The sequence below is a fragment of the Protopterus annectens genome, chromosome 4.part0 (assembly GCF_019279795.1).
Source record: "Protopterus annectens isolate FY-2018-M chromosome 4.part0, PAN1.0, whole genome shotgun sequence".
NCBI lineage: Eukaryota > Metazoa > Chordata > Ceratodontiformes > Protopteridae > Protopterus > Protopterus annectens.
The window spans coordinates 1,424,376,129-1,424,403,620 of record NC_056733.1 but is presented as its reverse complement, the minus strand read 5'-3'; the positions used below and the strand labels follow the sequence as shown (position 1 = coordinate 1,424,403,620).

Below are 27,492 nucleotides of genomic sequence, written 5' to 3'. Positions count from 1 at the left end.
TAACAATGCACAAACATGACTGCATTAGTACTGATGAAAACTATCATTTACTTTAAATGACCTCTGACTGAAACAGTTTTGCCCAGTGTGTGGAGGAAGGTACTTAAAAGGTATAATACATTTATGCTGCTCGATGTTACCTACTAGTTTTCTTGCTGTGCCTATTTGTGAAGTCTGAAGTGAAGTTTTGCAGATAAGCCTACCTGAAGCACTGTGCATCGGTAGCAAATTTAAGCATAGCTTCTGCAAAGAATCTGAGTAGAATACAGCCATCATCATTGTCAAGGTGACTAGAACATAGTAACAAGCATAACTAAGTGCAAGGTAACTTGAGACCTCTTTTGTGATGCAGCTAACTCAAATCGTGTGGTTGTTTCATGGGCCTGAAGAACTAAGACTGGCAGGCATCATGACTATTTGCTTGCATACCAAGCTTCCTAATCAGTTGGTCTGCAAGTACAAGAGTCATATACTAACTTGAAATGGGTGCAACACAAGTCCATCCTGAATCCAGCCTTGACATGATTGTAGTATAGTGTGGGTGAAAAAGTCCACTTCTGTCTGACATAGAATCAGATGCATTGTAAACTGTGGGCAGAATGATCATTACTAACCTCTTATTAAACTAACCAAATCTGACCACTGTGGATGCTAGTTCTGTGCAGGAGCCATCAGCTGAGAAATGGATGGGTCACCTAATTCCAGATCAAAATCAAGATATAAACAATCATTGTCATGGATGCAGTGCAATTTTTTTTTCGCATTTGCCAGTTTCCAGTGAGGACAAAGCCACACGTTACTCAACATGCAGCAGAGCCATTGTCTTGTGTAGTTAATAAAATTAATTAAGACTGTTGTTCCTAGTTACAGTATATAACCAAAGTAAATGGTGGTATTAACTGCAGTCACTGCCACAAAAACATGTATTCAATGCACAGCTAAATTAAATTGAACTCACTGCAATTTAAGGCTCGACAACAAATCCGTAACTCCACTTTTGGTTTTTAGATCTGAAGTAAAAGAAGATAGATTCCTTCAAACAAACTAGTCTTAAACTAAAGTCAGAGCCTGTCCAAAATGATCCTTACTGTGGCAGTTTCTCCCACAAAACACAAATACATGCGAGAGATGCAACTATATAGCCAAACTGGAGGCTGAGCTCTCTCAACATAGGACTGGTAAGACCAGACAGGAGGAGAAGGTAACCACACACACCACAAACCCAGTCTCACATAGTACTATCACAACTTCAAATCATACACATGAATACACAGACATATTCGGAGGCTCTGATCAAAAATCTACCAAAACAGCAGAGGCCACCAAAGCAGACACCCAAACAACTGCCACCTCAGAACACAACACATGCAACACATAGACCACATAGTCAGTGTGCCAAGCAGTCACAGCCCTTAAGGCCAAACACAATGCCAGACACACTCGTCATTGGTGACTCCATAGTCAGACACACTGACGTCCCACTCACCAGATTGAACAAAGAAAAGGTCACAGTAAGCTGCCTGTCGGGCGCTAGAATCCGCCACATAATGCAAGCACTCAGGTCTCTCAACAGCAGGTACAAGTATGACTCTGTCATTGTCCACGCTGGTGTGAATGACCTGAGACGTACCTCCTTGGACTACATGAAAAGAGACATAGAGGAGCTCTCTGATTATGTAGCCCAGGCAGGTATGACCCTGAACTTGAGCAGTATCCTACCTTCACCAAGAATTATGCCACAATACAGAGACAAGATGATCAGCTTTAATAATTGGCTTAAACTCTGGTGTCATTCAAAGGGGATCCAATGTCTGTCTGCCTGGGATGACATGCTGGATAAGCCACGCTGCTTCGCAAGGGACGGCTTGCACCTGTCACACCTGGGCTTCCGGATATTGGCAAAGGCTCTTGCCACCCAATTTGTAGCATGTTACAGGCCACCCTCTCAATCTCAGGAACCTCACATAGCTTTCCTGAAAACACTGGAGGGGATAAATGTATCTCCAAACACCATCATACTAGGTGATTTCAACTACCCGAATATAGACTGGGATCACTACTCTAGCCCCAACAATCTAGCCCAAAGGTTCCTAGAGTTCATAAACTCAAATGCCATGGAACAACTAGTCACAATTCCCACAAGAGGAGATAACATACTAGATCTCATCATCACGAACATGGGGTCACAATGTTCAACACCGGAAGTATATCCTTCACTGGTGAGATCAGACCATAAACTAATCTCACTGGAAGTCCACATCCCCCCCACCTGAGATAAAAAAGACCACAGTGAAGAACTTCTCAAAAGCCGACTTCACACTTCTAAAGGCTAGTGTGGTCTCTTTTATGGCCCCTGAGACTGCAGAAACCATTACTCAAACCGCTGAATCACTTACAAATGCCTTCTACCAGCACCTACAGGACTGCATGGATCAGGCAATCCCAAACAAAACAAAGACCCTTTGTACCAAAGGCAAGCGTCCAGTTTGGTGGACCCCAGCCATAAACAAGCTCTACAACAAAAGGAGGAAGCTACTACAAGATAGAGCAAAATCCTTAAAAGGGAAAACACCCTTGATCATTATAAGTAAAAAAATTAAGATCTCTCATAAAATCATCCAAGGCAAATTTTGAGAGAAAAGTTGCCAAGGACTCAAAGGACAATCATAAGGCCTTCTTTAGCTATGTTAGAAACCTGGGAGGAAACTCCCAGATATGCTCAGAATTAGTTCAAAATGATGTAAAAATTACTGAACCTACTGACATTGCCAACACACTGGCTGACAGGTTCAGTGCAAACTTCTCTTCCCCCCCCCCCCAAAAGGTGAGATATCTATACCAGAGAATTATAGCCCCCAAACATCTCAAACGCTCAGGTGAGAACTGCTCTCCAAGGCAAAAAACACAGCATCCATGGGACCAGATGGTGTCCCTGGATGTGTGCTCCACGAACTCAATGAGGAATTAAACCCGCAGTTAGGGCAGCTGTTTAATCTTAGCCTCACCTCAGGATACGTGCCTAAGGAGTGGCGTACGGCAACTGTGGTCCCACTTCACAAAGGAGGTGCCTCCACCGACCCGGGAAATTATCGTCCCATCAGCTTGACAAGCTTGATCTGCAAAGCTATGGAGAGGATCATAATGGAACTCATAAATAAAGACATAGGGGACTTGCAGACTTTGGATCCGACCCAGTTTGGCTTTGTCAAGGGCAGATCATGCCTTTTAAACCTGGTGGACTTTTTTGAAACAGTCACCAAGGCCATTGATGAGGGAAAGGCAGTCCACACAGCCTACCTCGACCTGGCAAAGGCTTTCGACAATACCCCACTCAGGTATCATTGAAAAACTCATCAGCTTAAATGTAAACCCATACGTCACAAGATGGGTTGCAAATTGGCTAAGTGACAGAACCCACAGGGTCAGAGTTGCTGGCGCCATGTCAGACTCAAAGCCTGTCACAAGTGGTGTCCCACAGGGCTCAGTCCTGGGCCCTCTCCTGTTCGGCATCTACTTTTCAGAAGTACAAGCAAACACAGGAGGATTATGGCTGACAAAATTTGCAGATGACTGCAAACTGGGTGCCATAGTTGAGAACACATCTGACACAGATATCCTTCAGAAGGGTCTTATAGAAACGGAAAACTGGTGCTCGAACCATGGCCTAAAGTTAAACGCCAAAAAATGCATAGTCATACCCTTCGGGAAAAACAAGGTTACCCCTAGCTACCATATAGGCGGCAACCCACTAAGCACAGAAGAGGTTATCAGGGATCTGGGTACCCAGGTTGACAGTAACCTTTCATTTGATACTCACGTGGCCAAAGTAGTTAGGAAGACCTTCTACATTGCACACCTGATCATGAAGGGATTCGCATCTAGATCAAAGGAAGTCATCGTCCCCCTGTACTCATCACTCATCAGGCCAATGATTGAGTACAATGCCCCATTCAGAATGTATCTGACACGACACCTGCAGCAACTGGAAAGGCCCCAAAAGTTCCTCACTAAAAGGATAAAGGGTCTCAAAAATATGCCCTATGCTGCCCGACTGAAGGAACTTCAGCTCTACTCAGTCGCTTACCGTCTGCTCAGAGGTGACCTGTGCCTGACATACAAGGCCATGTCCAACCCAGAATTGATTAACATGCTTCACCTTAAAAAATCTAGATCCCTCAGAACTACAAGGGTGGGAAACTTAAACCTTGACACGGTTATTAATAGGACGTGCTGGAGGGACAGATTCATCACCCAGAGACACCCTATGCTGTGGAACAAAATCCCGGTACATGTGAGGCAGAGCACCTCGCTGGCTTTGTTCAAGAGAAATCTTGACCAATGGATGGGAGATCGCAGATATACCCCAGGGATTATCTCAGTGTCTCTGCTCGACAGAGGCACAGCAAAATAATGGGCATAGTATCCTCCAAACTAAAGGGGTGGTGAAAGCCACAAAACTCTGGCTAGGCTTATAAATGCCCTTGGGCAGATAGCCTAGTATGAACCTATGAACTGTGTGGTCTGTTTGATGTTGCATCCCTCATTCTTTCAGTTTGCAGAAACACCACATAATGGAAGACAGAGAGAGAGATCATATACTGAGTTATCTTAAAAAGGTAAGAAATATTTTTTAATTACCCTGCTGTGTAATGTTAGTAGTCACTGGTTGATCATCTTGATTCAGGATTCATTCACTTCCAGCAAAATGTAACAGCTTGACCTTTTCTCTCAGTATTAAACTACACAGTTACTGGGTAAATTTATTAGTAAGCAGCGTTTTACAGGGGGTAGTGGTGCTTATACAGCCGTAATTGTAATTCAGAAGGGTTTGTAACTATTGTACAGGGGTATTATTTTAAGGAACGCCTTACCTTGGGTACACAGTAGTGCAGTAGTTAGCATGACTTCTTCATTGTTGGTTCTCCAGTTCAGTTGCTAGCTGGGGACGATCTTTGTGGAGGCTGCATGTTTGTCTTTTGTCTGTATGTGTTTTAATGTTGCAGTTTTGTTGCACCTCCCAAAGACATGCTCCAGGTAGGTCGATGGTGCTTCAGATTGCCTGTTGGTTTGCATACTGTGTGTAGAGGTCAGCAGTAGTCTGTCACCCTGTTTAGAAATAATTTCAGTACTTGTGCCTGTAATACATTTATGTTCCCTGATGACTCTGCGTTGGCTTAAGTGGGTATTGGAGAGCAAATAAGCCTCTTACCTCTGAAATAATGGCATTGTTTATGAAATTTTTCATCTTACATTTCTTTTCACTGAAGTAAGTTCCGGAAGGCAAATATTGTATATACTGAACATGCATTTATGCATGCACTTAGGGATGCTTGTATAGTATGCCTGTTTTTTTACTGTGGCTGACAGAATGTTTCTGTTATGTTGCATAGATATCATTAGATGTACATGAGGGAAACATTTTGATTTAATGGTTAAATAGGTGATTAGTTTTGATTGTGATAATGGGAAGATTAACTGTTTTAAGTGGAAGTTTTAGATTTTCTCTTGTTAGTGGTATGGATATTTTTTTAATGTTTTAATAGCTACATTGATATATTTTCTTTGCAACTATTCATCTTGATATTGTGACCAGATTGCTGTTTGTAATGGCTGCATTTATTGGTATGTCCAACTGGTGTTTACATTTTTCTGAATGTTGTATCTGTCAATGTATAAAAACCCATGCTAAGCTAAATATTATGTACTGATACAGTAGTATCACTCCGCTCAAGTCAGCTTGGCAGCGAGTACTGTGCAAGGAGGTCACATTGGTGTACGAATTGCACAGTGAAATGCAAATTCTGTATTTTACATAAAAACAAGCCAATGAAAACACCTCAAACAAATAACTTTCAAGATCACCTGAGACTTTTTACAGTTTCATCATTTTAATCAGAGACTTCAGAAATAATACAAACATTCCAAAAATATTACATTATATACAGAGCAGATCATATCACATGTTAAATAAGCCAGTAGTTGTCTGCTACTTACTCAGAGCCAGATGATGGTCAAATGGGGACCTAGGCAGGGCAATGGATAAGGGCACGTAACAGCAGCCATTCCAGTGTCCCATTACTTGGTTCTTTCTCCCCAGTTGCCATAAGCGCTGCTCAAACCTGTCAGTGTACACACTATTTTCTTTAGTTCTGCAGTGATTACAGATACTTGAATTTAATTTTAAACTTTTATTTCAAATGTTATAGCGCAAACACTGATGGCCATTTGCTAAAGAAAACACAACAATACAGTCTCTCAATGAAAACAGACTTCGCATGAACAGTAAACTTCTCTGCCTTTGAAACTTACATTCATTGAAACAGTAACTGAAACCGATATTCAAAGAAAATCTGGTCAGAGGTGGATTAAGTTTACCTTTGGGCTGTTTGCAAACTATAGGCCTCTTGCACACAGTTGGATGGCCATGCATACATGCATATGTTCTTTGATGCACCTTCCTGATTGTTTTAAATTATGTTTCTTATAAAATACAGCACCACTTGTTAGTGTGTTTTAAATTTGTAGGTTTGAACATTTTTTTCAGTAAGCAATGAAACAAAATGTATGACCCAATGGTGATAAGACTACCCATTTCAGAACATTTCATCCACAAAAAGGCCACTCACACTTCTGTCATTACAGTCCACCAATATCGGTCATTGTACACAATCTCTACAGAAGTAAAAGTCATCTCAAAGATAGTTTTAATGTGGAATCAATAAAGAATGAATTGGTTGCTGCTGGCAAAGCAAACAACTGAGTGTTTCATGTGCGAGTTCAGTGCCTGATGCCCTTGAAGAATAAATTGCCCATGTTTGTTTATATATATATATATATATATATATATATATATATATATATATATATAAAATGTGTGTGTGTGTATATATATATATATATATATATAACACACACACACACTTTTTTTTTTTTTTTAAAGAAAATTGGTAAGATGGTGATATTGCAATAAGGAATGACTGTCAAACTGACAACAGATTCATAGTTACAAGAGATCTCATCCAAAGGAGGAGACTCTTAGGAGTGCAACATCCTATCCCCCCCTTAAAGGGCACAATAATGTTGGCACTCCATCTACATGTTGTGGGAGTAGAACCTACAGCCCTCTGCACCACAGGCATAGGCTGCCTGTTATGCTACATTGCTTTCAAATTTTATAGCTCAAACACTGATGATGGCTGTTTGATAAACAAGAGTTGCACATATAAAACAGACTTAGCATGAGCAACAGAAAACTTCTCTTCCCTCAAAACTCATATTTCCTTGAAAATGCACCCCCTGATGACAGTGGTAGTTGGTGTGGATGATTCAGGCTCTTGACTCCTGTAGTCAAGGTGAAGGTTTGAGCCTGAACAAGTTAACCTATCTGATGTCTGTAAATGGGCCCCCCCCCCACACACACACACACACACACACACATGCACGCACACCTTCTTGTCATCTCACTCACCTACTGAAGGAATGGCCTGTTCTTCTCTCATGGCAGTTCTCCCTGTTCACATGTTCATCTTTTGTCTGGCAAATCTCCCCTGCAGAAGGAGTAGTATGGTTGGCAGTTAAACCAACATTTAAGTATGCCTCTACTAAAGACACATGTAGGAATGTTTAAATGTGTGTGCATGCTTCTTTAGTACGAGTCACATAGGGACACTACTAAAGATGCATGCAGAGTTCATCTTTAATCCTTAAAGAAGAAATGTAAGTTTTTCTTTTTTTTTATTTGTTTAATATAAATGTTGTTGCAGCCCCCAGCCAGTGCCCCCCCCCACCCCCAAACCAGGGGGTCCTAGGCAACAGCCTAGGTTATCTAATGCTGGATTCTGCTATTTACCTATAACAGTCTAGAGAATTTGACTTTTAAAACCCATTTTGTAGCATTGTTCAACCTAGGGACAATTTTTTTCCTAGTCTTAGCTGTCAGTTGTGAAACACAAGACTTTTTTTAAGATCTTTACAGACTGAAGGGGTAAGGGAACAAAATTAATTTTGTAGCTTTTTATACTTGAAAAATTAGTGATTTATGTAAGTGGTCAAAATGTTCTTGGTTATTTTCTGTAACTAGTCTGTGTTTAGTAGGTAATAAATCTGAATAGTTGCTAAAGCTACAGTTGAGTCCTGAACTTTGTGAAAGAACCAGACTTTTTTGTCCCTGTGGCCGAAGAATCCATTCTGCTTCATGTGTGAGTGTAGTATTGAGCTGTGATCCATTCCTGGTATTATTAAAAACCCAGTGTACATTCACACTCTTTGTTCATGGGGTTAGATCTACTTCATGCTAAGAGATTTTGCTTAGTCCTGACAAAACCTATGCTCTCTTGGTATCCCTCATTGTTCAGGCATCATGGGAGCATGGTTCTTACAATTAGATGTAAGCTGAAATTAAAACCTTAGTTACCTGAATCTGAATGAGTAGTTAGAGCAGATTATTATCTCTGTCTTAGGAACCAGGCCCTGCTTTCTTACAATGTTCTTAGGGAGAAATGTTAGATTTATTTCTGTGGTTTGCACAAAGACGTGTAATTACATGCTAAACTATAAATCAGGAAATCTGCGTTCTTTTTTTTTTTTAAAGAAATCAGAATTACAGGAGCTTCACCTCTAAAATAGGCAGAATTTAATGACTGTGTTCTCTTTTGCCTATTCTGACTGATAATATATTTATTTTTATTTATTTCTTTATTGACATTTGGTAACCAGGAAAGTCTGGGTAGCCACGGTGGTGCAGCGGTAATGTTGTCGCCTCACAGCAAGAGGTTCTCCTGTTCGATTCTCGGCTGGAGCGCCTTATGTGTGGAGTCTGCATGTCCTCCCTGCGGTTGAGTGGCTTTTGAAAGACATGCGTGAATGGGTGTGCTTTCATTGAAGGTTGGGTGTCTGGCTGGTACCTTGGCACTGTAAAAATCTACTGCCAACCATTAGCGGACCGGATTTCCGCTGTGGCGACCCCTAACTGGGAAAAGACGAAAGAAGGAGGAGGTAACTAGGAAAGTCTGACTGGGTCAGGAACCCATTTTCAGCAGAGGCCCGGGGAGAAAAGCTCCAACAAAATAACTAAACAGAGTGGAAACATATGCATAAATATACAGGTTATTTCAGTGTCTTTATACATGTGATAGTATAGTGGCAGAGAACAAGGTAATTACAATAGTAACTGAGAAAAATATAGTAGTTAGAAGCAAAATTAAAACATTAAGTTAGAGGAGTAATGAACGTGATTTTTTTTTATATATATATTGTGTGTGCGTGTGCGCGCATGTGTGTATATATGCAAATTTTAACTTTTGTCAAAAGAATATTTTCTTACCACTTATCACAAGTCTGCTGTGATATGAACCTGAAAGTCCAATGCAGCACTTTAATATTCTATGGGATTTAGAATTCACTTTTTCCATTTGTGATAAATCTGCAAGTTGTAAGAATAAATTAAAATGTCTAGGATATAAGCCTGAAAGCCACATTCAGCAATTGCCATAGAGAAGCTTGAATTGACTACTTCCATTTTTGTTACGTTGGATTCATAGCAAAGGGAATGAAAATGTCACTGCCTGTCTTTGTGCAGACTGCTTTTCATCCTCAGACTTGATCAGAATATGAAAGGAATAAAAACCTTCTGGATATCATAGAAGTATCTATAGAACTAAGCTGAAATAATGGGAATTCATTGAATGACCTGATAGATGCTTTTAATCTGTGTAAAGCGCAGCATGTTTCAAGTTGAAATGTTATTTGTAAGGCTTTATAGTTTTCGTTTCATGGTAATAAGTCTTACATGAATCAGTGCATGCTGTGGGGGATGGGTCTCTTCTCACTGGGTTTATGTGATTTCCTTCTGCTCCCCCCATAGCAATTGCCACTGCTAAATTTTAAAAGTGTTGATTGTGTTTTCTTTATTCTCAGTAATTCATCTGATTTTTTTGTTCCTTGCTGTGCAGTAACCCCCCCCCCCCATGCCTAGGTGAAGATTCTTGCAGCAACATATAGCACCTTGGTGTATGGCTGGTTACAGCATCAGGGGTGGTATTCAACACTTGTGTACAGCTTTAAGTAGGTCTCATTAGTTTGAGCAAAACTGAAGATGTGGAGGTTGGTCGTAACGGCTAATATGGCATTTGAATACATTAGTCCCATCTGTAATTTCTTTTTATGGAGTCATTGGAGTGTGAAAGTCGGAGGAGGAGCTGTCAAAGCTTCAAGATTTTCCATTACATGCCAGTTCTCTCTCAAAGTTGTTTACATTTCCTGTGCTTATTAAATTAAACATTGTTCCCATTTGTTTGTTAGCTGTTGCTTGCCATTTGTCTCATGTTCTGAGCTGTGTAATACTAATGTAAAAAGGAATATATATATATATAAATAAATAAAATTGGCTTCAACCAGACTGTTACATCTGAGTTTTATTGAGTTGGGAGGTCCATTAAAGCATAAATGGCTCTGGTATTAGTGCAGCTGCTTTGATATCATTTCAATTTGGAAGCGAAACAATTCAAATCCAAAAATGATTTAAAATGAATGATTTATCCAGTTGTATTTGCAAGAAATTTAGCTAGACTATAGACAAGATTTCTGAATTGTTTTGTTACATCATTTAAGTACTTCTTTTAAATATTATTTAGGTTCAGTAAAGTTGTGAACGATTTGGAGTAGCTTGTTTGGATTATTACTATTACTGTATCTGAGAAGCATCCCAGTTCAGGCAAAGGTCTGAGGTGATTACTCATGATGCTGTTTTCATCCTCTGTACCTATACCTTACCTGTAAGAAGCTTGGAAAATGTTAGCTCAACATCTTAAAAACATAGTTTCATTGTGTCTTCATTCTTTCCCAAAGAAAGAAAGAAAGAAGACACAGAAGTGTGCCATTTATATTTTTTGAGCTTAGGTTATGTGTATGCACGTGCATACAAACAGTTGTAACTCTTTCGCATGCACACTTGCGTATGTAAGTATATAAATGCCTATGTGTGTGTCATCATTTTTTACTACTGGAATATGAAAAGAAGACTCTTGTTTGGGAGATTGTATGGACCTCCCAGATTCTGTGTGGTTGTCCACTACCTCTGAACTAGCAAGGAGTCTCTAACAGTTTTTCATTTAAGAGTTCCAATTTTAGGTTCAACCCCCAGAGATTGGGCAATATTTTTCTGCTGTTTTTGAAACCTGCACCAGGTTAAACTCTAAAGAGTTTTCAGTAAGTATTTTATAATTTATTACTATTGCATAAAGTTTATTTAATTTTTTTATGTATTTGACATTTGGTAACCGAGAAAGTCCGACTGGGTGAGTGACCCATTTTAAGCAGAGGCCCGGGGAGAAAAACTCCCTAAACTACTACACAATGCAATATTAAATGCAATACAATGCAGTAGAACAGGAAGTAATAAAATACTGTATAATAAACAATGTAAAAGTGTAAGAGCTAATGGAGTAGTATACAATAGACAGTTTATAGATGATACATAGAAAAGATGTAGAATTCAAATAGATATAGCCCTTGGTGAGAATCCATAAAGCAGTTCCAGTGAAAGTATTTTGCTCTTATTTTGCATTTGTTTGGAAATAATCAAATTGCATTCATATGTGTGTGTGTCTATATATATATATATATATATATATATATATATATATATATATATATAATGTATATCACAAGATGAAAAGTTGTTTAGTTTTCTGTTGTAATCAGTAGGTTACATGTATATTTGTAATAAGTTGATTGAGGAAGTGCAGATAAGGTAAAATGAATGTTGTGCTTATGGCAGGGTTGTATGCACTTAGCTTGTGATGTTGCAAGTATAGTTGTTTAACTTAAGCAGTTGTTGTTTTAGCTTGAATTTAAATTTTCTGTAGTTCTGTGTGGACCTAATGTCTAGTGTTAGTATGTCCCATAACTTAGTAATGGAGTAGGAATAAAGATATTGTACTGCAGTTCCATTTGGCTTATATAAATGTCCAAAAGAATGGAACTCAGCAGTAAACTGCACAGTAAACACAGTAAAAAAACATGAACCAAGAAAAAGAACTGTGCAGAGACACGGAGACACCAACAGCTAAAACAGCAATGTTTTATTTTAGTTTGCAAGCGCTTTCACACCCTTCAGTGCTTCCTCAGACAATATACAACTTGAGAAGAGCAACTTAAATGGATCCTATACAAATTCAAACAGACCAATAAAAATTCACCTGTCATTAATGATTCATACAGATTTAAAGAGATACTAGATAAAACAAGTATAAAATACAGAGTATCACTAAAACATATATATATATATATATATATATATATATATATATATATATATATATATATATATAGTAAGCTCATTTCTTAGGCAGCTTACGCCCTTTTAATGCTGGTTTAATAGAAACAGTATCATTAAGACCGGAGCCCAAATGCGCTCCCAGTCTAAATATCCATTTCATTTCCATTGTATCAGTATAAGCATAAATATCCCAATGCCTAATGTTACTATGTATAACTTGTACTACTTGAAACAAAAATGAATGTGCAGCGCCTTCAGTTACCGTATGCTTAGCTAAAGCACTATGCAATAATTCTTTCCTTGTACAGTAAACATGATCCCTTATACATTCACAAAGTTTTCTATTTGTTTTTCCTACATAAAATTTGGCACATGTAGAACATTTGGCCAAATAAATCACATTCTTGGTGTTACAATCAGCCTGCACCTTAAACTGCCAAGTACGTTTGGTGCCGGGTGTGTAAAAAAATTCCTCCCGAGTAATAAACTGACAAAAATTGCAATTATTGCATCTTGTCATGCCTTTTAAAAAAGACTGTTGACTGGTTCTTTTATTCGGATAGCATAATAATTGCTTTAGTGTATTCTTATTCTTGTAAACCACTATCGGACGTAAACCAACTATTTCTATAATGTCCTGATCCGTGTGCAAAATATGCCAATTCTTATATAACACATTCCTAATGAATTTAACATCAGAACTGTATGGCAAGATCAAAGGTACCCCTTGTGTGTTCCTGCTATTGTTCCTGTTAGGCATTTTCATATTGGAAAAATAGGGACTGGCTTTGCCGCCCCTTTTTCTCATAGTAGTACTTATAGCTTGGGATACAGCCTTCTGCTCATAACGTCTGCCCACAAACTCTGACTTGAGTATCTCTAGATTCTCTTTCAGGGTGTCATTATTAACTGTTAGCCTAGCTACTCTCAACGTTTGTCCATGCACTATACTAGAAAAAACAGAGTTGCTGAGTTTTATGTTAAGATAGTTCATGTAAAATTTTTAGGTGCGACACTATTGAATGCTTATGATAGATCAAGGAACATTGCTGATGTTGGATGTCCTAGGTCCCTAGCTCAACTGATTGTGTCTGTGCTGCTGTGCTATGTGATGGTCTGAAGCCATGGTGGGTGGGTGCAAGTAGTCTGTTGCTGATTCGGTTTTGAAGGAGTTGCTTGTGTATACATTTTTTCAAGATTTTTGGAGCAAAAGCACAGAATGGAGATTGGACAATAGTTGGACCATTCATTTGATTTTCCTCCCTTGTATAAGGAGCTAACAATTGATTTCTTCCATTTTAATGGTACATATCATTCTGAGAGAGATTTATTTATGAGGATGCTAACTGGATAGGCTATACTGTCAGCTGCTAGTTTTAGAAATTTAGATGGGAGGTTGTCTGCTCAACCACGGATCAAGTCTCCTTAGTTAAGGTGTTTATTTCTTGTACAACAAGTATCTTCTGGCCTGGGGCAGCTTGCAGTCTTGTCTGGTATAGTGGCAGGTAGTTAACATTTAGCTTAAAGTGTCAGTGTTATGGCTACCAGTTGGCTTAGGTTACTCGGTTACATTTTTGCTCCACCACTGACAACTTATGTACTGGGAAACTTTAGTTTTGAGACCGAATGAAGTTATTCATTCTTGACACTATGTCTTTACTACTGAATACACCTCTGCTTTGTTCTTGCATTTTTTATTTGTGCCTAAAGTTTGTTTAAGCACAAAGTCATGGTTTGTCTTTAGACTAGATCTGGCTCCCTTGTTCCATTGCGTCATTATTCTCACTGTAGAATTATCTTTGTGAAAAACCATTCTTCTCCTGGAACTGCAGAGTTTATTTCTTCAAGTCATTTAAAAACATTCTGTATGATGTTTAACAAGTCTTGATTGTGTGTACTGCCATAACATTTTCTTTGCTGAAGTCTTTATATTCTAAGCCAGTGTTGTTTTCAGGCAATCAGAATTTTTTTTCCATTTGTGAGAAAATGCAGTTTTGGCAGTTACTGCCCCCCCCCAAAAAAAAAAAAAATAATAAATTTTTCTCTTCACAGTTCTTGGAATAAATTCTAGGCAAGTGTGAAATGGAGATTATATTACATTTGAGACGCTCAAAAGGGGGGTGGCGTGAAGAAAATAACACTAAACCCAGAGACTTAAAACTTCTGAAAAACTGGCATCCTTTTAAAGTTGCCTTGGTCAGTGCTTACAAATTTCACTGCTGTGTTTTAGATGAGCTTAAAGGACAGAAGCCTGTGTTTTTTGTGGTTTTTATTAAGGTCGATATGCAGTGCTGCATTCTAAGCCATGCTCTGACAATTCAGTTCATTAACAGGTCATCTTGTTAGGTGTGGTGTTGCATTTAGAAAAGTTTAGAGATTAATTCACTTAACAGTTTAGTATGATGTGCATTATACATTGAGAAAGGTACTTCAGCAAATTAATTTAAGGTAAACTGGTATTTCCTTCTAAAATGTTTACTGAATCTTGCTAGTCATTCCTCAAGCATGTTTCCATCTGAACAGTAAAGGATGTGCAGGTGTTCTTCAGTCCCTAGTAAGACCTTAATGGCTTTGTGTTTTTATTTCAGTTTTCTGTTCCAGTAGTTTCCATATTTTGGTAAGCCGCAGGCATTGATATAACACCAGATGTTGATTGACATATTAGATTAGTGACGTGAAATATCTAGTAGTATACAATGTTTCTTTATGTAAATGAGTGACCTGCAATACCAAAATGATGGAGATGAAGGGATTCAGTGCACCTTTTCCATGTCATATGGCAGGAAGTAATGATACTGTAATCGAGTATTGGTAATACAGTTTCAGTTTAAATAGATTCTAGCACTTTTTTAATGCTTCATTTACTGTGGCTAATGATTCACACATCTAATGTCCGCAAGTTGATGACATTGTGTTAGCTTGTTTATTATGGAAGTAGCTAAATTATGTTTTTGTAGCTCTCTCTAAGCTACATTTTTCTTTTACTAAACTTTGCATGTGTGTACACATGCATGTAATGTTTTTAAATATTTATGTCATGGAGGAAAGCGAGCAATCTGTGAAGATCTTTTGAGATACGCACACTTTTATAAGTTTGAAAGGTGTGCGATCACTTGATATAGTACACATTAAATCATTTCTGCTTTTTTAAATTTTTTAATTCTTTTGGTACCGGCAGCCAGGTGAAGGATATAGCCTAGATGGATGCCAGCAAGGATGAAGTAATATGCTTTTGTATTTATCAGTGTATCTGTACACGCACGCGTGTGTTTGTGTGTTATACCTATAAATGTAAAAATATGATTTTGCATAAAAATACATGATGTTAACACCAATATACAAGATGCATAAAACATACATGCATGCTTATGTGACGACCGTGCCCTGGCCCAGCAATCAAGGAGCCTAAACCCTCACCACTAACACCAGGGAGGTTGTCTCACAGAAGAGGAAAGGATAACTAATACACACAGTAAAGTACAATCTCCCTTAAGTTCACACAGAGATCACAGTCAGTCTGGGGCTGGTTGCTCCTTTGCTCACCATGTCCCCAATAAGACTCCCCACTGGCACAGCTATAGGGTCCAGGTCTCAGCCTAACTGGGCAAGCTAAAACTTCCAGTACCCTCTCTGTCCAACCAGTGCTTTGTGTCCCTGCCAAGTAGCTGACACAACACACACACACTTTGAGATAAGTATTTATACAACTTCACAGACACTCCTGGGAAAGGCTGACAGATTCTCCAGCTGTGCCCCTTTACCCAGACTATACGGTAATAATTACTGCCACCACCCAGTTAATAATAGCTACTAAAAGGCCCTTAAAAGGATGTCCAATTATTACTGTGCAATATTATTATCCAATGGTAGTATTACTAACTGTCAAGGCTTACTTTAGAGTGGCCTGTTACAATAACCTCTATAAATATGCAATGTATTCTAGAGCTTATCTCTACACAAAGCAGCCACTGGTAGAAGGTTTTAAAAATATTTAATAATAAATAATTAAAACACAAGACAAAACTACTACACCACAGAGATATCTAAGAGTTCAGAGATCACACAGAAACTTAAAATACAGTAGGACAGGTCTGATTTCAAAGAAAAATACCTAATTAATCTTTACTAGATTTAACTATTCCTATAAGAAATCATAGTGCTAAAAACTTATATGTGAGCATAAGCAGAGTGCTGGTAAGTTGGATATCAAGATCAAAATGCCTATATATCTCTCTGAGAGACAGTTTTTATAAAACATCATAGTTCATAGGAGTTCATAGGTTAGTACTAGGCTAACTGCCCTTGCAAGCCATTTTAAGCCTAGCCAATTATCTCCTGCGAGACTCAAACCCTGTACCTTATGTCTATAAGGCAAACATCTTAACCATTAGGCCACCCTCCCAACAAACATGTCTCTGGGTCCTCCCCAGATTACATCATTTTTGACACTAAGGTTTTCCCTGTATTCATATTGCATTGTCTTGACACATGTTCTGAGTTCCCAGGCTAATAGAAACTCCATTTACATTATTTAGCAAGCTAACACCTGCATAGGAGAATACAACACTAAAAGGCATTTCACATATGCACTCAGCACAGACTCCACGTGGGCCAGCAGAGTAATCCAGGCTGCAGAGAGCTGAATAAGCGACTTTTCTTGATACTAAGTATAATTTTTGTTGCTTTCCACATCTGAATACCTAGCGACTGTATTTCGCCTGCCTTTCTGTTGCATTGAAGCTGTTTTTACTGCATTTAACTTAATATTGCACTTGGAATCCTTGTTTGTTACTATTTGACTGTATTTGTAGCAAATTCTTCTGTGTAAGCTGTAGTAGCTGATTCATAGCATTTATAAGTGTTTGCTGTACCTGTTTCTGCCTGTTTTGTGAAAAAAAAAGAAAAAAATATCTCTTGTTTTTCCTGCTTTACTAGTTTAGTCCAGTTTCAGAGTTGCTGATTCCTGGGCTTTGGTTGTAGTTCCTGTGTACTGTTTCCTTGCCTTATTTGGGGGAGAGGAAGTTACCTTGCTTACCAGTGGGAGTGGGAAGCATTGAGCTGTCTTTTGTCCAGTTTTGTGAGGTTTCAGCCAGTAACTAGTAGTTTATTGGTCGTTTTGGGCCAGTTTCTAGCTTTTTCCAGCCCCCTGGTATAAAATGCGGTAGCAGCGTTAGCGAGCTGCCACTGTTGCACACTAGGGCAGCGCCGGTTAAGCAGGTTTAAACTATTCGGGCTACCTAAAGTCCACTCTTCAAATTTTCCCTTAAAACTACCTTCCTCGAACTATACTACTGATCTAATCAGCATATCCTATAATTAAAAAGATCATCTCTACTTGACTCCAAGTAGACTATTCTCTATCTGTTAAACGTAGCACTTGCTCCTACAGTACTTATTACCTTGATACGGCACTCTTGTCATAGATAGTACCCCAAAAAGGCAACCCCCCCTTTCTCGGTCACCCACGTCCCCCCGGAATCTTTTTTAAAGCTTTTTTGTCTATTCCTTCTAGCATGTCGAGGGATCAGTTGCTAGTGTTCTCTCCTGCTCAGCTGGTGAACCTGGGAATATTGAGGCAATGTTACAATTGCCTCATGTACACAGACAACCCTCTCCTCCTCCCACAAAACACAAATACATGCGAGTGATGCAACTATACGGCCAAACTGGAGGCTGATCTCTCTCAACATAGGACTGGCAAGACCAGTCAGGAGGAGAAGGTTACCACACACACTATAGACCCAGTCTCACATAGTACCACTACAACCTCAAATCATACACCTAAACACACAAAGACATACTCGGAGGCTCTGATCAAAAATTTACCAAAACAGCAGAGGCCACCAAAGCAGACACCCAAACAACCACCACCTCAGAACACAACACCTGCAACACATAGACCTCACAGTCAGAGTGTCAAACAGTCACAGCCCTTAAGGCCAAACACAATGCCAGACACACTAGTCGTTGGTGACTCCATAGTCAGACACACTGACGTCCCGCTCACCATACTGAGTAAGGAGAAGGTCACAGTAAGCTGCCTGTCGGGCGCTAGAATCCGCCACATAACGCAAGCACTCAAGTCTCTCAACAGCAGGTACAAATATGACTCAGTCATTGTCCACGCTGGTGTAAACGACCTGAGGCGTACCTCCTTGGACTACATGAAAAGAGACATTGAGGTGCTCTCTGATTATGTAGCCCTGGCAGGTATGACCCTGACCTTGAGCAGTATCCTACCTTCACCAAGAATGATGCCACAATACAGAGATAAGATGATCAGCTTTAACAATTGGCTTAAACACTGGTGTCATTCAAGGGATCCAGTGTCTGTCTGCCTGGGATGACATGCTGGACAAGCCACGCTGCCAAGGGATGGCTTGCACCTGTCACCCTGGGATTCGGATATTGGCAAAGGCTCTTGCCACCCCATAGTGCCTTTTTAGGCAAGGCTCAAATTCTAAACCTACCACCCTAGAACACAAAAAGGAAAAAACTAAGGGTAATGCTGCTCAATGCCAGAAGTCTAAATCTCAAAATGCGAGGCCCTTCTCAGTATGGAGAACATCGATGTCTGTGCTGTGACAGAAACCTGGTTCAAGGCTCGAGAGCACCCCAGCGCTATCAGGTTTCACCTCATATCATGCGTTCCGGCCCCAAAATCCGGACAATACCAAGAAAGGAGGACATCAATGCTTCTTGATCAAGGACACCCACACCTCAAGACTGGTGGCATACGATGCATCGGAGACCATCCAGGTGCAATTAACCATAGGCAAGACTGCTCTGCAAATTGTAGCATGTTACAGGCCACCCTCACAAACTCAGGAACCTCACATGGCCTTCCTGAAAACACTAGAGGGATAAATGTATCACCAAACACCATCATACTAGGTGACTTCAATTACCCTAATATAGACTGGGAACACTACTCCAGCCCAAACACCCTAGCCCAAAAGTTCCTGGAATTCATAAACTCAAATGCCATGGAACAACTAGTCACCATCCCCACAAGAGGAGACAACATACTTGATCTCATCATCATGAACATGGGAGCACAATGTTCAACACGGAGTGTACCCCTCACTGGTGAGATCATACTACAAACTAATCTCGTTGGAGGTCCTCATCCCACCCCACCTGAAATAAAAGACCACAGTAAAGAACTTCTCAAAAGCCGACTTCACACTTCTAAAGACTAGTGTGGTCTCCTTTAAGGCCCGGAAAACAGTACTCAAGCCGCTGAATCACTTACAAATGCCTTCTACCAGCACCTACAGGACTGCATGGATAAGGCAATCCCAAACAAAACAAAGACTCTTTGTACCAAAGGCAAGCGTCCAGTCTGGTGGACCCCAGCCATAAACAAACTCTACAACAAAAGGAGGAAGCTACTACAAGATAGAGCAAAATCCTTAAAAGGTAAGACACCCTTGATCACTATAAGTAAAACACTAAGAGCTCTCATAAAATCTTCCAAAGCAAATTTCGAGAGAAAAATAGCTAAAGACTCAAAAGACATTCATAAGGCCTTCTTTAGCTATGTTAGAAACCTGGGAGGAAACTCCCAGATATGCTCAGAGCTAGTTCAAAATGATGTGAAGATTACTGATCCTACAGACATTGCCAACATACTGGCTGACAGGTTCAGTGCAAACTCCCCTCCCCAAAGGAGAGATATCTATACCAAACGATTGCAGCCCCAAACATCTCCAGCGCCCAAGTGAGAACTGCTCTCTCCAAAGCAAAACACAGCATCCATGGGACCTGATGGTGTCCCGGCTGTGTGCTCCATGAACTCAATGAGGAATTAAACCCACAGCTAGGACAGCTGTTTAATCAAAGTCTTACCTCTGGATCGTACCCAGGAGTGGCGCACTGCAACTGTGGTACCACTCCACAAAGGCGGTGCCTCCACCGACCCTGCCCATTAGCTTGACAAGCCTTATCTGCAAAGCCATGGAGAGGATCATAATGGACCTCATAAATAAAGACATAGGGAATTTGCAGACTTTGGATCCAACCCAGTTTGGCTTTGTCAAAGGCAGATCATGCCTTTTAAATTTGGTTGACTTTTTTGAAACAGTCACCAAAGCCATTGATGAGGGAAAGGCAGTCCATACAGCCTACCTCGATCTGGCTAAGGCCTTCGATACAATACCCCACTCGGGTATCATTGAAAAACTCAGCTTAAATGTCAACCCATACATCACAAGATGGGTCGCAAACTGGCTGAGTGACATAACCCACAGGGTCAGAGTTGCTGGCGCCATGTCAGACTCAAAGCCTGTCAGAAGTGGTGTCCCACAGGGCTCAGTCCTGGGCCCACTCTTGTTTGGCATCTACTTCTCCGAAGTACAAGCAAACACAGGAGGGTTATGGCTGACAAAGTTTGCAGATGACTGCAAACTGGGCGCCATAGTAGAAAACACATCTGACACAGATATCCTTCAGAAGGGTCTCACAGAAACGGATAACTGGTGCCAGAGCCACGGCCTAAAGTTAAATGCCAAAAATGCATAGTCATACCCTTGGGAAAAACAAGGTTACTAGCTACCAAATAGGTGGCAATCCACTGGGCGCAGAAGAAGTTATCAGGGACCTGGGGACCCAGGTTGATAGTAGTCTGTCATTCGACACCCATGTAGCTAAAGTAGTTAGGAAGACCTTCTACATTGCCTACCTTATCATGAAGGGTTTCTCATCTAGATCAAGGGAGGTCATAGTCTCCCTTTACTCATCACTCATCAGACCAATGATTGAGTACAATGCCCCATTCGGAATGTATCTGACCCGACACTTGCAGCAGCTGGAGAGGCCACAAAGGTTCCTCACCAAAAGGATAAAGGGTCTCAAAAATCTGTCCTATGCTGCCCGACTGAAAGAACTCCAGCTCTACTCAGTCGCTTACCGCTTGCTCAGAGGTGACCTTTGCCTAACATACAAGGCCATGTCAAACCCAGATTTGATGAATATGCTTCACCTCAAAAAATCCAGATCCATCAGAGCCACAAGGGCGGGAGACTTAAACCTTGACACGACTTAATAGGACGTGCTGGAGGGATAGATTCATCACCCAAAGACTCCCTATGCTGTGGAACAAAATCCCGGTACATGTGAGGCAGAGCACCTCGCTGGCCTTGTTCAAGAGAAATCTTGACCAATGGATGGGAGATCGCAGATATACCCCAGGGATTACCTCAGTGTCATTGCTCGACAGAGGCACAGCAAAATAATGGGTTAGTTCCCCATACTAAAGGGGTGGCGTAAGCCACAAAACGATGGGCTAGGCTTGTAAATGCCCTCGGGCAGATAGCCTAGTATGAACCTATGAACCTATGAACCTATGAGCAATTAGTCCTTAGTTAACACAATAGGCAGAATGTCTTCAGCCAGCCTGACTGGAACCAACTTTAAAGATCAAAGAATGTCATAAAATCATTTCAATTTCAAAAGACAAATTTGAAAGGCTTGACTTAGTTATTCTTTACAGCAAGGGGGCAATGTTGTAACAATCTTGAAGTTCACATTTTACAGTGTTTTTCTTTCATTTAAAAACATAAGCCTGTATTTTACATTTATTTACAAATGCCAGAATTGTATATCAAATTCTATTTGACTAGGCTGGCAGCCTTCGCCCATATCTCCCCAATCGTCACAGCTTACATTATGGCATTGTGAGTGTTAGTACTCTAAGCTATACTATAGCTGTTTTAGGTGGTATAGATGTGAATGCATTGCACTAGCAGGGGTCTGCAACCTGCAGCTCTGGAGCCACATGTGGCTCTTCACCCCTCTGCAGTGGCTCCCCGTAGCTTTGAAAAATAATAGCCACTCTACTGCAAAACACACACACACACACACACACACACACACACACACACACACACACACACACACACACACACACAGTTACCTCTCAACTGTGCAGATTTTTGCAGAATGTCCTGACTTTACCTCATATTTTTGGTCTGTTTCTTATAAAGTTGTGGTTTTCTGGAAAATCATTGAGGGTTGAAGTAAAAAAAATAGACATTTGAGTTTCAGACTTCATATTCCAGAAAAATAATGCTAATGCAAAATCTGCTATCAACTTTCTAAGTTTGTAAGTGCAATATTTAATAAGTTTCCCTATTCTTGGGCCTTTGTGCCCCATTATTTACGGCTTTGTCCAGATTTCTTGTTCTGAGAGGTCGAAAGATGTCTAACACACACACACACACACACACACACACACACACACACACACACACACACACTCGCAGAGTGATCGTGCAATCCCAACAAAGGAACAAAAATAGGGACACATTTGAAATATTGCTCTTATAAACTTGGTTCTTTTATATTTAGTATAATAGCTATAATATAAAACTTTATATGGTATCTGTGTATTTGCATGGCCGCAACTTATGCCATCTTTAAGAATAATCTTAACTCTTTTCTGAATATTAGCTTGATGGTTTTATGCAGTGTAGAGGCAGTGTAGAGAATTAATGGTCTCCAGTTTTAAGGCAAGATGTGGGCTAACTAAACGTGTTTAATTCTTGTTAGGAGTTAAGATTTCTGAAAGTTGGTCTATGATCGCCTGGACCACACTGAGGTTTGCTAGACAAATCAGTTCTTAGAAGATAGTTGCTTCAGCACTACTTACTTTTTGAAGCTTCTAGGATGGTAATGCAGATTTTGGTACTAATGTTGCAACATTAACTGTGACGAGCTATGACACCGGGAAGGCAGGAATAAGTGAAATCAAAAACTTTTTAATTCAGTTAAGATCATTCATCCTCAATTTATGACTTCATCAGAACACTATCGATACACAATCCACCCCTTAAATAACTGTCACATGACTTGAACTATGCATTACCATCTATCTCAGTAATTATTTAATGAGTGAATTAGAACTAAACTAATAAATAAATCATACACTATTTCATAAAAAGTAACTACAAAAACAAATGAATTCATAATTTATACATATAATTCAGCTGCTTGTAAATTTAAAACCCTTAAAACTGAAATATATTAATTAAGCCCTGGGGGCGTCCAGGCTTTTAATTTAAGCTGCCAGTGCACTTTGCGATATTGAATAAGAGTCTCCCAGTGTCCCCCATGAGCACTCCTGTCAACCTGTTGTAAAACAAAAAAATGAAAATCACTTTTTACTACAGGTTGATGTATGTTTAAACAAAATGTGCATATCGATCCTATGGAAAACATATATGTGTTTTTAAATACCCTTTCTAAGAGGCTGCTCTGTTTTCCCACTATAGAAATCATCGCATTTTGAACAACAAGAAATATAAATAATACCCTTAGTGGAAATGTGTGTCCAATGATTTTTAATGAACTTGATAAGAGATATTGAACCTCAGAGTAAATACGTTTTTTTTTTTACACAAGAAACATCTTTATTAAATTATCATGTATGACATGGGCCATGTTATATTATACATTCAAACTGTGCCGACACAACTGTAACTGCAAGCATTACACATCACTTTTAACATATCCAGTCATTGTTAGTCGGCCATTACGCAGCTCATTCACATCCTGCCTTCTTTTAAATCTCGTTCCTCATCTGCATGTATTGATCCCAAATTTCCCATTTTTCTGATGTAATTTGCTCCTACCCTTTTCTAAACATCCCAGTTCCAGTTTTATCTCTCTTACTATCCTCTCTACTTCTAGTAAAGTTAATTTAGACTTTGATTTCCATTTTCTAGTTATTGCTTTTTTGGCAGCCATCATAATCAGACTCGGCAAGGCCTTACAAAATTGGAATTTGCTAGATGTAGTATCATAGCTTAAAAAAATAATTTTCCCTAGTCATTACAATTTGCTCACCCAGCATCTTTGACAGAGCAGTCTGCAGGGAATCTTTAAATTCTGACAACTCTTTACACTTCTAGAAAATATGTTCCCAGTTACCTCTTTCTTCCCCATCACACCTCCCAACATTTGCTGTCTACCTGAGGAAAAATTCTTTGAAGTCTGCTTGAGGTATAAAAATACCTATGTAAGCACTTCCTGGCAAAAATCCTAAATCTTCTAGATTTTGTTGCATATTTGGGAAACATACATACCCCCTCCCCCCATTGTTTCTTTGTGAATTGCTTATCCAGTCTCTTTTTCCCAATCCTTCCTAACCTCCTCTGAATCTTTCAGTTATCATGCAATATTTTATATACTTCACTAATTATTCCTTTCTTAATGGCAACTTCTGTTTTAATTCTACTAAAAATTCTACCGTTGTTGGTCATTCATTTAGGACCCCCCTGTTTCTTTCTCTTTGCCTGTACTCTGATATCAATACTTGATATGGTGGGCAACCTCTAGCCTGCAGTCCAAATAAGTTCTTGGAGTCATCCCATTCTATTACTTTTCCCTCTCTAGTTATTTGCTGCCAATACCTTTGCTCCTTTTCCAGTTTTCTCCGCTATATTCCTGCCCCATCTTGCCTATTGTCTGTATCCCTAATTGCAGTCATCGTTATCGGCAAAATCTTCTTTCTCGATTCCCATGTTGGCTTTGTTCTTGGAAGACCTTCTGCTACTTTGTGAATAATATTCTGTATGATTATTGTTCTCCTTAAAGGTCTGCATCCAAAATCCTAGTCTCTCCCTATTACTTGCTTCCCTGCTGTTCCATCAACTATTAACACTTTTAATTATAGTTTTCTGCTTGTGCTGTGTATAGGAGCCTTAACTGTGTTTCTCTAAAATACCCCCTTCAACTTTATAATCCCAGTTTGCCCTGTTCTGTTGTAAGAATAAGCTTATCCCACATGACTCTTGCCATCTCCCTCTCCCAGATAAAACCCTTACACTCTTAATTGCTATCCACAACTTCTCCTTTGGTTGATAAAAATATGCCTGACCAGTGTATAAGACTAAAGGGACTAAAACTTTTTAACTGCTTGCATCTTTCTATGGATATCCATATAACAGAGCTTACATTTTCTCAGTTTTTGTATTATCTTTTGTTTTGTTTCTTCCTACATATCCTTAGCTGCCACACCGTATCATTTTAATCCATATTCCTAAATACTTAATTTTATCATGTCCCCATAAATATAGATATTACTGAACCAGTTCATATCATTTACCTCTATTGCTTTTGTTTTAGCTTTATTAATTTTGTATCCTGAAAAGGTTTGAAACTGCCTCAATATGTTCCACAGCACCGTAATGTCCCTTTCTGGTTTTGTTAGGTATAAAATAATGTCATCTGCAAATAGAGATGGCTTTCCTTGACTACCATACCAATTATATCCTTGAATTTCTGAGTCCCTTATTTTCTTTGCCAGTGGTTTTAAATATAATGTAAATAAAGTGGAGAGAGGACACCCCTGTCTGGTTCCTCTTCTCAAGCAGAGATTCAGAGAGGACCCCACCCACTTTAATTTTCACCTCTGGTCATTCATATATCCTCCTAATCAACCTTATAATTTTATCAGGGAATGCAAATGCATCCATTGCTCTGCTCATAAAATCCTAACTTATTCTGTCAAATGCTTTCACTGCTTCAAGACCCACCAGCAACAGTGGCATTTTCTTACATTCTGCTTGCTTCTGGATCATCACTGTTCTGTTTGTTATCAAATGTGTGCCTCCCCTCTACAAAACCATGTGTCAATTTTGGCATTACGTTTGCCATTTTTTTTAGCCATTATAGACATAAAACACTTTATGATTTGGTATTGAAATGGGCCTGTATGAAGCTGGATTTGATGGATCTTTACCCTCTTTAGTTATTACAGTTACCTCCACTTTTTTTCAGGATGTTGGTACTTCTTCTCTTAAAATACTGTTAAACAAAACCTTCCAGATCTTGATCAGTTTATTCCCTTCTAGCTTCCAAACCTCCACAGGGGTACTAGCTGTTCCCAGAAACTTTCCTGTAGATTGGTTCTACAGCACCATTTTTATCTCGTCTCCTCCTGTCCTGTTAGTCATTGAGCCTCCTCTCCCTCTAGCCTTGACATATTTAATTCTTCCATAAACAACCTTTTCTTGATTTCCATATTTCTTTGCTTTATACAGAATTCCATAGAATTCTTGAATATTTCTAATAATTCTACTGGATATATTGTTATCTTCCTTGTTATATGCTTCCTAAGCTTGGTGACAGCCATTTCTACTGTTTGTTGCCCAAGTTATTATACTAAAAGTTTTTGTGCGCTAGAGTTATTATTAAAAATAGTTGCTTAACAGCAATCTTTCTAAATTTACTTGTGCATATTGTTGAGGTATTTCCTTATTTTGTGTTTAGCATGCTGTAGTTGCTCCTCTTCTTGTTCTGAGACTACCCCTATTTTGCAATAGTTAAATATTTATAAGTCTTTATAAATAATTATTGTTCCTTCTTAACCATCTCTCCCTTTCTTTTATTTCTACCCTTTTTTTAAATTCCTCTTTTATTTTATCCCACTCCCTAGCTATATTTTCATAAGTTTCTATCTTCTATAATAGCTCCTGAATAATTTCCACTACCAATTCTATAAATGCCTCTCTTTTCAACACATACATGGGAAAGTACCAGTGTCTTATTTTTATTTTATTACCCTGTGTTTTTATTTTAGTTATTATTGGTGTGTGATCTGAGATAGTTATTGGATATGTATCAAGACCTTCAATTAAATGCGCATGTTCCTGTGAAATGTAAATTCTGTCTAGCCTAGCCCAGTTTTTGTATCTTGGGGAATAATATGTAAATTCACTAATTCACCTTATCATTTTCATTCACTTCTTTAAAAATCTACCCTCCTTTGATATATTTCCTTTTCTGGGCCCCCAGACACACATGGTTATAAATCAAATTCCAGTCCCCCACCATTCCTTGTTGAAAGCTGATTATTTCTCCCAGAATATTCTTTAGCTGTATTATAGCAGTTTTTGATAGAATATAAATACATGCCAGTGTAATCCTCATCCCTTGCCAGTAGCCCCCTGGTAATACAAATCTACCATTATTGTCTTTTTTTCCCTGTTCTGTTACTATTGGAGCACCTCTTGCAGTTAATATAAGTACTCCTTTCTTCCTTTGCCCCAGGTATTCTGCTGAATAACCATCTTAAAAACATCTTAAACATCTTAAAAACATTTCTTTATCAAATTTGCATGTTTAGTTCTTTCCAAGTGTGTCTCCTGTAGCATAGCTATTTGCACTCTACATTTTTACTACAGTTCACTACTCCCTCTTTTTTGTATTTA

General features: G+C 39.2%; 1 protein-coding gene across 3 annotated transcripts in view; it reads left to right on the top strand.

Annotated features, from left to right (window-relative positions):
• The window catches only part of LOC122799887 (protein Shroom1-like), a 1,099,098-nt gene that overhangs the window by 157,517 nt on the left and 914,089 nt on the right, over nucleotides 1–27,492 (top strand). The window contains exon 1 of one of the 3 annotated variants that reach the window (XM_044069258.1): nucleotides 4,508–4,616. The exons of the other annotated variants lie outside the window; for them this stretch is intronic. The gene's annotated coding sequence lies outside the window, so the exon portion shown is untranslated. Of the gene's footprint in view, nucleotides 1–4,507; nucleotides 4,617–27,492 lie in introns of those variants that run through there. 3 annotated transcript variants of the gene reach the window in all.